The sequence below is a fragment of the Plectropomus leopardus genome, chromosome 17, assembly GCF_026936395.1.
Source record: "Plectropomus leopardus strain MGB_pleo_1.0 chromosome 17, ASM2693639v1, whole genome shotgun sequence".
In the NCBI taxonomy this organism is placed as follows: domain Eukaryota; kingdom Metazoa; phylum Chordata; class Actinopteri; order Perciformes; family Serranidae; genus Plectropomus; species Plectropomus leopardus.
The window spans coordinates 9651024-9662278 of record NC_142192.1 but is presented as its reverse complement, the minus strand read 5'-3'; the positions used below and the strand labels follow the sequence as shown (position 1 = coordinate 9662278).

Genomic DNA, 11255 nt, shown 5'->3' with positions numbered 1-11255 from the left:
TTTCCCCTTTGTTTTATTACATGAGATAAATATTTTATTCATCACTTTGTACTTATAGAAACAACAAAAAGACAAATACACACTCTCATATATCTTTATAAATGCTGTCAGTATATCACATCCCTTGTCACCTTTAAAATTGATCAGAGCAGAGCCAGGACTGACAAACGTCACGAGTAAAGTGGCTACTTTTCTTCTGAGGACTATCTTCCAGTTATTTGCACCATAAAATCTGAATGAAGTGCAAAAGAAAGTATCATCCCATTTGATGAACTAAAGTTTCACACATAGTGTCACTACAGTGGACATGTGCTCAAAATCCGCTCTCTATTATGCTTGAGTTTTGATGGTATAGTTGCACATCAGCCAAACTCTGCCTCTGACTGGCCAGGCAATGCAAGTGCAACACAAGTTTCTCAAAACATAAATGGCCAATAAAAGGGCAGAAATGCTGAGCGAGTCAGGAATATCTTGCTAATCCTTCCTCAGTAGGAGGCTCATGCAGGTAATAAAAACTGAAAACATCAACTACCAACTAAAGAGTAATACAGATGATGATATTTCTAAACATTATTTTTACGTTGGTATAATTACAATTAGTCATCCGTCCACTAAATTGGCCATCATGCATCACTGGCTAAATTTTTACTACAATTTTCACTTTTACAACAACTTCAGAAGATAGACTTGAACTGATGGACAACTTCATAAAACTGAAGAGACTGCTGAACTACATCTGAAAAAAGTGCTCTGAGAGCCATGGACAATATTTCTGTGGAAAATATTAATTGAAATATTATACAGTTCAACAGGGGGAGGAAAGGAGGTGGCTAAGCAGACAGAAGCTGCCAGAAGCTGAATGAGGGAAAGATGGAGGAATCAGGAGCAAGGGTCAATGTTTTTGCATTGTACTCAATAGTTTTACAATTAGGGCTCCAACTAACATTTTTTTTTATTGCCGATTAGTTTTTCTTTTAACCAATAAAATGTTTGGTCTATAAAATGTCACAAAATGATAAAAAAATGATAAATATGTTTCAATTCTGACATTTTTGACATTTTTCATGTGATTATATCTGTATTTCTTTTGCAGTATTCAGGGTCAGTACAATTTTGATCTCTGATTAAATAAAGGTAATAATAATATCAAAACAATAAAATAATAATAATAATAATAATAATAATAATAATAACTTGCTTTATCCTTCTGCAGTTTACAGCTTTAGCCAGCAGATGGTAGGCAATGTCAAGAAATAGATGCTGCTTTGTCACAAAGTTCATCACTGGTTTTGTGTGTGTGTATATTTACAGTATATATACTGTATATACATATAAAAGTAAAAAATCTCTTTTTAACAACTAACTCACTAAACTGTTTGCACTAAAAGCTAAACGCTGCCCTATTTAATAGCTTGACCCAGTACAAAGAAAAAGCTTAAATGTATCTTTGTCTTTTCCGTCTGATTATCAGGCAGATATTAGCCTGCAGGAATGATTGAGACATTGTCACATGTGGTAAATCTCAAACTGCACCCACAGGCAACTTTTCAAAGACATCACAGAAAAACATTTGAACTGTGTTTTTTTTTGTGTGTGTGACAGTAAACATATGTGCAGCTGACCGTATCTGGTTGCTAAAACCCAGAGGAGAAAATAAATACTGAATAAAGGTCGTACTTGCAGCAACTGTTGTCTGGCACATCGACGAGGCATGAGTTCTTGTGCGACTGTGCACACTGGTATGTCCTTGTCACATTGTGTTTGTCAGTCGTTCGTGTTATATCTTGGTGCAGTGACAGCATCAGTTAGCTGCCTGAGAGACATCAGAGATCATGTTCGCAGCGCCACCAGCAAGAGGGCTGAAAGCTGGTGCCGGCCACAGGCTCTGAGAGTAGATCCTGTCAGGCAGCTGGGAGCAGCAGAAACGCAGTGGCATATGTTGTCTGACAGAGAAACGCCTGGCTGTTGTTGAGTAGAGAGAAGAGACGGACTGGTGGCCGATTGGAGTGACAGCTGTCAGGACAGACTCTGCGTGTGTGAGTGTGTGTGTGTGTGTATGTGTGTGTGCTGTTATACTGCTGTCCTTATGAGAACCAGTCTGTCCTTTAGACTTCAAAAATGAAGACAGTATTGTAAAGTGACTTTATTTTTGGGAGATGGTGTTTACATTTTTAACAGGGTGGTATAACCCTTCAAAACCCAGATGGACATTTTTTTTGTGTGTGTTGAGTTCAGATGCATCTATATTACAGAATTTACACTTTTCTTTTTAAAACAGGTAAAAAGGTAATTAGTAACTTGGTAACTTGTCCCGCAGGTTTCAAGATTTAGAAAATTATTTTATAAAAGCTTGGGAAAAACGTCCAGAAAACTATATTTATAATGATCATAGTTACATATTTAAATTAAATTGGAAAATTATTATTTTTAAGCACTTTCTCCCCGATTCATTTCCTTGTTTGTTTTTGTTTTGTTTCAAAGGGACATGGTTATAATTCAAAAATCTGAATTAGTTTGTGCAGAATATCATTGTTAAAGTAAAAAGGTCGTTTGAAGTGTAGGCTTTTTAAAGTATTTTAATGTATTTTATTTGGTATTTTTTCCATTTTTATATGTTTCCGTCTTCTAGTGTTGATATGTATATTCAGTGCAATGCCTGTATAACCTGCTGCCGTAATACAAGACATTCCCAATTTGGATCAATAAAGTCCATCCATCCATCCATCTACGATATAGAACTTTTTTTTTTAAATAGATTTAGATTTTTTTGGATGTAATTTTATTGTTTTCAGACAAAATATGATTTATATCAGACCAAAACGAAAGGGATGTAATGCTGAAAAAAAAATGGAATCAGCATAAATTGTGATGTTCCTAAATGGTCAGAATATTTGACAGAGTTTGACATGTGACTTGTCAAATTTGTCACGTGTAGGTGGCGTTCTTTTTCTCTCCGCTATGGGGGGTTAGGGTTTGGAATTAAAGCCTCAATATTTCTAAAATTCTGGCTATAGCTCGGCTTCAGGCGGAGAGAAGCTAAAATCTTTTGGTTTCAGAGCTGGGTGTAAATTATAGTGTACAGAGTTAAAATAAGGCGACTGCTGTAGGGACAATTCTGATTAAAGAGGAAATGAATGAAGTCAGTGTCAGCAGAAGTAAATTATTTCTGCAACATGTATTTCTCATCAGTGTTGGACATTAACTACTTACATGTTATGAAATTACAAAATAAATGAGATTGTGATCATTAAAAGTTTGAAAAAAAAAGTCACTAAATTGAAGTTACTAAACATAATACTGGTGAGTTTTTTTCCCCGTGCGGGAATGTTTTCTTTATTATAACCTGTTTCTGGATATTTCTCTGTTTTATTGCCCAATTTGAAACATTTGTTAAAACAGCAATTTAAAAGTAATCAAATGTAATGTTACTTTACTCCGAGGAAATCATTGAAATAGTTACATTACTCATTACAATTATTAAAGGGTATTAAATTTAAGTCACACAATCAAGACTATTGCCAGTGTAGAAACTATGAAAAACAAAATTCTGCTAAAGCTATTTTGTTTGTACAGCCCAAATCCCAAATTTGCCTCAGAGAGCTTTACAATCTCTACAGATATCTTACACGATTTAACCCTCAAATCAGGTTTATGAAAGAAAAAGAAACTGACAGGAAACCTGCAAAAAATGTTTTGTTTTTTTTTTCTCAATTTTTTTGCTAAATGCTGTGTAATTTTACCTCCTCATGCTGAACATTTTATCCATATAAACAAACTAAGAACCAAAAAATCATCTCTCTCTGCCATGAGGAGTCACAAGCAAAAAACATGGGGGGCCTCCGATGTCAACTTTCTGCGTCAAATGACGCAGATCTACTATAGCCACACTCACTGCTTTATGACATAATTTTTCTATATGTATTTATACTATTTTGCTATGTTTATATAGTTTTTTTCATAACTTAGATATATTTAAATACTTTTTTGGAGGGGTTTTAGAGGGCTGCACAATTAATCAAAATATTATCAAAACTGCAACATGGCCCAGTGCAACAACCAAATCGCAGGAGCTGCAATCAAAAAGTGTCACACCAAACCACCATAAATGAAGCCTCGTGGTGCTACAGAGATGCCTCAGCCTAACAATCCTATTCCAGATATAAGGGAACAAGCATGTTTTGTACCGGCCCCAGCAACAATCACATCGTCATCATTTTTAGATTGAGTGGAAATAAAATGCAAAAATGACCATATCTACTAAAATGTCGCAATATCTGAATTTTTTAATCATATACGTAGTTATATTTCCATATAAAAGTTCATTTAAATTTGTCTCAGGCCCTTAAAGTGTATTGCAGTCTTAGTTTTAGATACTGAGGCCCCACTGTGACAGCAATGACGAGACAGCAGCAGGCTGAAATACTGAGCACCGCCTCAGACAGGTGGACACTGGTGATAAGGAGATTTCCCAGCAGACACAGCAGGTGACTGGAAATGTTGTTCTATGTATTGTAATTGTCAGAGCATGGCATTAAAATCACCAGGGTCAAGGATGTGATTCCTACCTGCAACAGTGCAGCACTATAGGATGCTTCAAATACAAGAAACCATTGAATGCAATATTATCTACTTATTGCTAGAAATATATGGAAAATATAAAGTTAAGGGTAATTATAAGCTTAAAAAGAGGTGGTTTTCTCTTCCAGTTATTTTTTTTACTTTAAGTTTTCTTCTTAATCAAGACGTGAATGCTCAGTTCTTTAGCGTCAGTGTAGCAGGGGAGTCTGGAGTTTGTGAAAGCATCATTATGAGTGTGCTTTAAACACAGTAAAGATGAAGTGATGACAGTCCAGGTAGAGAGAGACATGCAGGAAGAGGAAGGCATATCCATCAGATTAACACGCAGTAATGTCTTCCTGGTCTGGCTCCCAGCATCAGTGATTTATCAATGCAAAGCTAATAGCATCAATATGAATCTAACTAAAAATCAATATTTCATTACCTAATTGTTAGTGGGAATGAAGAAGGATGATCGTACGAGACAGCGTTTGAGAGCATCTGGAGTTCACAGAGACATCTGGAGGACAAACTCCAACAGCGACTGCACTCTCAGTTACAGCACACTTTGAAAGGAGAGGACGAAAAATCGATGGACGCTTCTTTAAGATGTTGAAACACCAACAACAAACAGGCAAAATCCAATGATTTGTTGCATAATGCCACCGCGGGGTTAAAACCATGTTACAGCCTTACATTTTATTAAATAGATTGCCACCACAAAACCACAAGCACAATCCATTAAAAATACTGATAGTCCAAAAGGCTCATAGATAGAGTCTGATATAGAGTCAAAAGATATCAAAGCCAGACAGTCATCCATCACTTACATGTTGTTAAATAGAGTCTGTTGGCAAAAGTCAATATCATGCAATCACGGTGGCAAAGATGCATCAAATAAATTCAAGTTTAATCCCCTCAGCTACTTTGAAAGTCACATCAATAATCACTCTCATACTTGCTTGAAACTTTACTTTCTGGAAGTAAATAATGTTTACAGTTTTGTCTGTCGAGCATTATAATGTGGATAGACTTCCCTCCATCTAACCAGTGCCTGGATCTCAAAAACCAGAACCTGCCCTCTCTGTCTATTTCTCAAACTCAAATTAAACTCTGTCCAAACTGAGCGCTGATCAGATATGAACCAAGATTATATTACTGCACATACTATTTCTTGTTTAACTGTAAAAGCATGAGCGGGCATCTTACCGCTTCCTGCAGAGTAAAACCAGAGGCTGAAAAAATTATTATCAAGCAGTAAAACTAAGCAGCGCTGATTCCACATTACCCAAGATTCTGTCACTGTGTTGCTCTTTTCTTGCCTCAAATGTTTTCAGAAACTTGTTTTAAATGACTGTTAAAGTGAAATACAAGATTGTTTGCTACCATCCGGCCTCCACTATGTCAATCACACAAGTTTACGTGAACGTAGCATAAATCACTCCTTGCAAGGACCTACAGTAAATCTTTAAGAACAGGTCATCAACATACAGTTCCAGAAAGGCTAAATAATATCATAAACCAGCTGGACACTGTAGTTTTTCACAAACATGACTTAAACAGAAGTAAATGGATCCTTTATTGGGGACTATTTTCACAAGCGGATTAATATACATTGGTCCCTCTGTGCAACAGCAGGATGGTGTTTGTGAAATTCTGTCAAAATAAATTACAGTGGCTGCACTGATGGCAATGAAGGAATGTGACAGCTTGTGCAACCTGTCGATTCATTTAATGATGGGTTTGGTTTTTTGGTTTCAGCAATACAAAACATGTGTTTGGTCATAAGACTTCTTTCAAATAACAGCCAGCGCCGTCCATATATCCCGCGCATGAAAATGATTTGAGTTCATTTCTCAAAAATGTTAAGAAATGAAAAACATGATGTTTTTATTCATGTGTTTATGTGTATTGCAGTTAGACGAATATATGGTTTCATTTCACATCGTAAAAATCTATATCTATTTTTTTTAAATAATTATGCAGGGTATATGAGTGGTAAGACAACAATATAAAAACAGTATATATGGTGTGTGGTTCCATTTGTTGTGATGTAAATCTGTCTGAGTCTCAGTGACCTGAGGTGAGCATAAACTGGTTTGGAAATTAATTTCATCTTGCTCTTGAACTGTGATGTTGTGTAATTCACCATCTTCCTACACATTACTTATTGTGCTTCCTTCAGCAGTTCTGGCAAAGGTAAGAAAATAGACCAGTCGCAATAAGTTCTTAATGTCAGGGACAACAGAAAATTGAAAGCACATGACATTGAAAAGAGGATAAAATTGCTTTTGTGAACACATACTGTATGCCAGAGCTTTAAAATAGACTAACAGTTAAGCACAATTAATATCTGTGAAAGAAGAACAGATATCAAAGAGTGCATATCTATTCTCTGAGCTTCTTCTTTGATCCTAGTGTACATACAAGTTAATAAGCTGTGACTATTTTGTTGTGTTGCAAGCTGTATTCCTATAAATGATGCGGGCATGCTGACATTCATTTTCTGACCTGGTATCCTGCAGAAATCGCCGAAATTAAACAGCTGGTCATCGCAATTTGGAGCACTCTCATTTTCAGTGATTTGCATCTTTAAAAGTTTCTTTCACATGTGGATCAAAAAGCACAGGAATTTGTTTGCCTCCTACACGGCGTGAAAAAAAAGCTGTTCTATTTGACCAACTATGGATGTGCACACATTATCCCACTTCCTGAAGCACTTCTCCTCTATTTAGGAAAACATTATTGATATGTAGAGCTCTCTAAATACACAATTAGCCTACTGCATAGATAGATTACTGAACAGGCCTACCAGGCATAGGCCGAGGGGCCCAAAGTGTCAGGGTCCTACTGGTTTTCACCTAGAAAATGTCTCTTACCCACAAAAAAAACAAAGAAAAACCACCAAGAGTTGCTAAGTAACTATTCAAGGAGGCAAAAACAACCATAAAACTACCACAAAAACACACAAAATTACTTCAGAGACACAAAAGGGGGCAAAACAACCACAGAGAAAGATAACAACCAAAAAAAGGCAGAATTATTTCAAAGAGATACAAAATAACTACAAAACAGGGGAAACAACCACAGAAGTGCACAAATGAACATGAAACAACACAAAATTATTTCAGAGACACAAAAAGGGGCAAAACCCCCACAAAGAGACACAAACTGCCTATGATACATAAAACTTACTTCAAAAAGATGCAAAAAGTAGCAAAACAACCACAGACATATAACGACCAAAAAAAAAAAAGATCACACAATACAACTACAAAGAGACACATAATTGCCTCAGAGACACAAAGTGACCAAAAAACACATACACAAACACATGCACAGATGCATAATGACTTCAAAATGAAGCAAAACAAAGACAAAGACAGAAACTTAAAACCACCGAAGTCAGTGTGTCTTGCTCCTCTGTAGGAGAGGTGGTGGGGCCTTTTGCATGTCTGTGCCCAGGGGCCCATTGTCTCATAAACCGCCCATGGCCTTCACCACAACACTGCACTATTTCACCTCAAGGGAACTCTGGATGCATTGGTTATTCGTCATTTGGCCCTCTAAGGAACAATAGCTGGAGAAATAGCTTCTGTGAAAAAAGTAAATAAAGAGTAACCATGTGGGCATGAATATGAGCGCGTCTGTCTGCATTACCTAAGACCTTGAAGGTATCACAGTCATATACTACCGTTGTTAAAAAGACTGAGAGGATATTATCTCGATGGTGCCAAAATAAATCTCTCAGCTAAAGGTATTATTTGTTATGTCAAAGATCTCACCGCAAGCCGACACTTGTTAATGCTTTTGTAATTTATGAAATGGTTATTTACAGGCTTTGAATCTGTAGCGCAGAGAGGAAGGAGGGGGTTTGGTTTAATTGCTGTGGAGCAAAGTACACGACAAGGCCCGGGGACTGGAAAGAAGCCAGATCCCTCCACTGTCGGGCACTAATAACACATCACGGTGACAGAGATGCGCCTCCTCTCTACCTTGCTGTATCGATCTCCCATCTCGCTGTTAATAGTGCTGTTAAACACCAGCTCTTGGCTCTTTACTGTGTCCAAGCCCACTTAACAATAAAACTCCCCCTCCGCCTACCTTTTAAAATGCCTGAGAGGTAGCGAGGCAGCCGTGGGCGAAACTGTAGGCCGCAGTGTTAGGGATTCACCTGCCTGCAGGATAATACATTCACATCTGATGTAGTCCCTAAAATGTGTCTTAATTAGTAAAGGGGGGATGGGTCGATTCTTAGACGCATCGCGATTCTGCCTTGACAAATTATGTCTCGATTCAAAAATTTTAAATTAAAAACCTAATTTTCAACAATGTGATCACCTGTAACAACGGCAGATTGAGCTGTAGGTTCCTCGCAGCTGAACCAACTGGACGGCGTAATGAAACAGATGTAAACATGTGTGTTAAACATGAGTTTTGGTGCAGATGGCTGACCGTGAGTAACCATAGAAGGATGCAATCCATCCTGAAATGCCCTGGTGTAAAAGCTAGCACATGAAGGGAAAAAGGAACCCGTAAAAAAGGCCACTCTGCATGCAACTAGATTCACGTGTTTACTTCAATTATAGATCATTCCAAATATGCCATGTTTAAAAAAAAAAAACAATGGTCACATAGTAAGAGGAAAAAAAAAATATATATATATATATAAAATTCATGGATGATTATGTTGTAATTGCATCATAGCCCTCTGAATCATAATGCAATCTTGTTTCCTGCCCCTAATAATTCCTATAAAGGAAAAATGTGTTGTACGTATTGACATGCCTGCAGGAGAATCTGCTCCTTCTTAATTTATCTGCGTGACACAACATAGAGGTAAGCAGAATGATTTAAATAGTAATGGTCAGATGACAGGATGCTCAGTTGTGTTTTTGATAATTAAAATGAATCTATGAATTAAAGGACTTGAAATTGAATAATAAACAGATGTGTTGAGTAATTTAAGATCCAACCTGTAAAGAGTGATCACTGAAGGCTTGTTTCATGTTAGAGGAATGAAACACTAATGCAGGCTGTTCTGGCTTTGATCTATAGATTTTAGCTATGCTTGCAAGGCTAGATGGTAATGTCAGTTAGTTATGTTAGTTGGGCTACTGCTTTTGGTCTCAACTGAAATACTTCAGCAACTATTGGCTTTTTATAATGTACAAATGCAACGTGGTTTGCAGAAATGTTCAACGTTTTTTTTCTGGTGATTTTGTTGGATAAATTATGAGTGTTAATTAGCAAACATTAGTATGCTAACGTACTAAACTAAGTTGGTAAAGTTTACACCCATTCAAGATCAACTAGTGTTGCCACTGTGAGCATGTTAGCAAAGCAATGCCGTGCCTAAACATTCAGGATCGACAGATTACTGGCCTGGTCGATTATCGGGACCGATCACATTTTCTCCCCCAAACATCATTACATTCATACTATAAAAATAATCATCCTTATTGAAAATGTCCTCAGCTTATATTCAAGCTACACTGACTCTTGTTTGAGAATAACCAGCTAAAAATACAGTTAGATATTTTGCAAAGCTTCAAAGAGGAAATTGCACTAATTGTCTTATGATGAGATTTAAAATGAACATTCACACGAGCATCAAATATTCCTAACGTATGCTAAATGAAAATGTTCAGGCAGTAAACAGTGCATTTAGTAATTGCCGTTGTGGGAAGAGACGGAGGAGTGTTTTTAAGGCAAACAATTGCTGCCAATGTAGAGCAGACGTCCAGAGGGAGTCCAAGTCTTTAGTCAAGGACTCGTGTTTTATTAGTTGAACGATATAAAACATGACAAAATGCCTACTCAAAGAGAATCAAAGATTCTCAACCCTTCCCACGGGGACTTCTATATAGGGCAAGAGCTCCTCGCTTCTCTCTCTCTGACTCTCTCCTGGGTGGGGTGTCTGCATCGTCAATAACAGGCTCTAAAAGCCTCCACCATCGACAACAACCACCATGAGCACCATACTTCATCACTGAAACAAACTCCAGTCGCTCGAGAAAATTTAAATGTGATTTTTTTTTTTAATGGTGATCATAGTCATCATTAACACATTTTTATTTTATTTTATTTTATTTTATTTTTTTCAGAAAGGCGTAGAATTATTTGTTATTTTAAACTAAATCTAGAGAAAATGAACACAAATAATTATCACAAATCTGAGTTCAAATCCTTCCTTTTTGGCACAACCCAACAAAGACCAGGTAAATTCAGGGTAAAGCAATTTGTCACAATTTGCCAACCTTTTGTCACAAATACAAAATGCAGAAAAGAAACAACAAACTCTGCATGCCTTGAGCACGCCAAGATTAAAAAGACAAAAACTGATACATTCTTACAGGGGGTTTGTGCTTTGAAACTTTTTTGATAGTGTTTGAGCATTGCTTCTTTTATACCAGAAAAAAAACTACATTTGAGTTACTAAACAGGAGCATAAGCGCGATGTTTGTTGTTTTTGATTTTGCTGATGCCTCAGGAAGGAATTTCTAGCTTTGGTGGTGAGGCTTTGAAGAGAGTTTTCTTAAAAGGTGTGCAATGTTTTTCTTGTCTTAAAACAGCATTTGATTTTTATTCATGCTTCTAATGTCACGTACACACACACATACACACGCACATACATGCATGCACGCACGCGCGCGCGCGCGCACACACACACACACACACACACACACACGCACACA

At 37.0% G+C, this 11255-nt stretch overlaps 1 long non-coding RNA gene across 1 annotated transcript in view; it reads right to left on the bottom strand.

Moving 5' to 3' along the window:
* The window catches only part of LOC148186604 (uncharacterized), a 55533-nt gene that overhangs the window by 28985 nt on the left and 15293 nt on the right, over positions 1-11255 (bottom strand). The window lies entirely within an intron of this gene.